Genomic DNA, 3,279 nt, shown 5'->3' on the forward strand with positions numbered 1-3,279 from the left:
CTCAAAACGTGATAAGAATATTGACGAATGATGAAGTTGTACGAGTATGTGAAATGACCGGGCAAAATGCTAGAGAGAAAGGGTTTCGGGGAACTTATCGCTACCTTGGAAGACTTTATAGGTACATTTAGTTGCACACTCCAGAATATAATTCTGATTATTTTTCTAGCTTATCTGTAGCTAAACATAACCTTGGACTAGTAGATTTTAACATACTGCATTGATTGAAACAAATCACACAATTTGCACAAAACTTATGAAGAGGGTAAAATTAGCGCCGCTTTGTTCTACATTTTTTACTGCTAAGTTATTGATAATCGCTTTTGATAAATAGATGAATCGCGGTAAGAAAACGCAGTAGACTTCAAGACGATGTCAGCAAATTTTGTTTGACTTATATGGCGTGAAATTCTTTCGCTGCCATCGCGAACACAATCGGCTATGCACACTTCATGAAAGTTTTTCGAATGCAGTTTTTTCTTTTTTGTTTATCCCTTGCGCAGTGAGAGGTGAGAAAGTGCTATATACATTACAAAATACCTTTCGCCCCCACTTTTAAGTAATGAGAGATCACAACTGCGCAATAGAGCATATGAAAGTTCGTTCATACAATTTGTGTTCGCGATTATTTCAACTCGTTCTTTTGCTGCAGTTCATGTTCTCTTCGTTTCTAGCAAGGAACGGTTGACTGGGATATTATGAAGTTTAGTGGAATGTTCTGTTTTATGAAAACATGAATGGAAAATTAATAAAAAAGAAATAAAATGCATTTTGCGCTCTTCCCTCAGCATCTGAGAGGGGGCGGAATCTCGTTGCTTGCAAGCTCCCTCAATACTGCGTGCGAGGACATACCGTGGCACCGCCATGCGCAGGCATCCTCGTGACGCTCAAGGTTTCGTTGCTCCACCAGCACTCTCCTGCTTACGCAGCAGCTTTAGCGTCTTTTTTCAGATGCGAAGCATGTCTTTGTCTAGTCTGTGAAACGCTGTCCCTCCGTCCACACCGCTAATCTCGCCGCACGTGTTGGAGCGGTGCCAACTGCCAAGTAGCTCACGCCCTCCTAGCAGTGCACGGTGACGTCTCTCTCACTCGCCTGCCGCACGCTCACCGCGTGTCAGCTCTCTCTCGCTTCACCTTCTCCACCACACGCAATGCTCGAGCCCAATTCTCACGTGGGCACCATCTCACCCGCACCACCTCTCTCCATCTGTCGGCGAGAAGAAGCCGTGATCTGGTGGGTGCGCACACTGCGCGTGTGTCGAGAATCTCGCGACGGCGACAATGTGAACATCGCGCCGCTGCTTGCCGCGCGATCGCGGCAATGCGCGGGACGCCGTCGCGGCATGCTGCCCGCTAGTGTGCGCGCGTACCTTTCCCGGCTGTCGCCGGCGTTGCGAGGGTTAGCGATGCCAATCGCGTTCGTGAATTGCGGCGTGAACACCGACGAGGCGCGAGCAGGGAAGCCGAACACAAGCGCCGGCTGTGAAAGACCACCGAGAACACTCATCGCGTTCCAGAATACAGACGGCGCGCGGGTAACACTGATGACACCCGAGCGAAGGAAGTCGAGTGCAAAAGTTTTCAACGCGTCCCGCCTCCGGTGTCTATGCGTTTCGAACAAACGTGTACTCGAGTAAACGCTAATCCGAGCTTCGCTTCAAACCGTTCTTCCAGCACCCGCGTCGACGCCTTGCGCACCGCAGCTGCTTCGCATCCCATCAGGATTCCCTTTGGGGAGGTAGTCCATAGTTTTTTTTTTCCACTAATATCGTGCTAGCTTACTTCCACTGATTCAGTGAAGTAATGCTGCGGCTTCATCGCTGTCTGTAGGAAATGGTGAAAAACTGCTTAAAAAAACATTACGTTCTTCTAAAGCCTGAAGCGCAACACCTTGACAGACTGCGTCGTCTGCTATGGCCAGCGATACGAAGGCCACGCGGGCCAAACATGCTAACTTTCGTGTCTGTTTTGTGTCGAATGCTATTTTCGTGCTACTTTTTGTGTTAAATTGAAACTAAGCATGAATGGACTTTCGCGATTGCCTGCGCAAATGAAACACTTTTTTTCTGCAAGAAATGCATGCAACTGTGTAACTTGATTAATTATAGGTTTGCATCTTAAAATGGGCTTCGATTGCCACGGCAAGCATACGCAAATAATCTTTAGCCCGCAAAACCCCCATGAAGCCGGCAAGTACTGCTGACTGGGCGAGATGGTGCATAATAAAATGATATTGCTTTAGCGCAGCTCACTTTGAGCGTGAAGAAAAGACGTTGTACAGTCAAGAAGGATAAAAACAGACGACAGTGTGTTTCCTCTTCTTGACCGTATAAAATCTTCACGCGCAACCTGAGCTGCACTAAAGCAATACCATTTTACCCCAATGAAGCAGAATGTCACCGCTTTCTTGTTTTGTGGTAAGCAACCCATCATGATTATAGCTGCATTATGTCGGGCAACATGAAATCTTGTAAGAGTTCTAGCTAGACAACATTTGACATGCGCACAAGTTTCTCTTATATCTCATTAATATTGTGTTAAAACACGGAAATACGAGCCCTTAGGTATACACTTCTCTCCCTTATTTCATTGAACGAGGGTCTCGTACTGGCAGACTTGGTGTGTTTAGGTTGTATAAGAGGGACAATTAATCAGCTGCCCGCTCATAATAAGTTCACGTGCAACGTGACGCCAAACATGCGAATAGGAGTGTTTTCACACTCGTTGTTTGGCTTATAGATGGCGCTGACAGTCACTCCTACTTCTAAATTCACATATAAACCCCAAAAAGTGGATGGAGGGACGACCGCTGTGATAGCTCAGTGGTTAGAGCATCGAACGTGTTATTCGAAGGTCGTAGGTTCGTTTCCTGCTCACAGCTGGTAATTTTTTCATCCACTTTTCTTTCTTCTTTCTTCCTATTTACATTCCATTGGTTCTAATAACTTCCCCTGTACATTCCTTGGCATTACTGTCTGTTATATCTCATTAATATTGTGTTAAAACACGGAAATACGAGCCCTTAGGTATGCACTTCTCTCCCTTTTTTCATTGAACGAGGGTCTCGTACTGGCAGACTTGGCGGGTTTAGGTTGTATAAGAGGGACAATTAATCAGCGGCCCGCCCATAATAAGTTCACGTGCTACGTGACGCCAAACATGCGAATAAGAGTGTTTTCACACTCGTTGTTTGGCTTATAGATGGCGCTGACTGTCACTCCTACTTCTTAATTCACATATAAAGCCCAAAAAGTGGATGGAGGGACGGCCGCTGTGTGA

General features: G+C 46.2%; 1 non-coding gene across 1 annotated transcript; it reads left to right on the forward strand.

The window, feature by feature from the left end:
- Positions 1-2,808: 2,808 nt before the first annotated feature.
- Positions 2,809-2,881, forward strand: TRNAT-UGU (transfer RNA threonine (anticodon UGU)). The gene has a single exon. It is a non-coding gene; the product is annotated as a tRNA-Thr (tRNA).
- Positions 2,882-3,279: the final 398 nt, after the last annotated feature.

This window comes from Rhipicephalus microplus, chromosome X (assembly GCF_043290135.1).
Source record: "Rhipicephalus microplus isolate Deutch F79 chromosome X, USDA_Rmic, whole genome shotgun sequence".
Taxonomy (NCBI): Eukaryota; Metazoa; Arthropoda; class Arachnida; order Ixodida; family Ixodidae; genus Rhipicephalus; species Rhipicephalus microplus.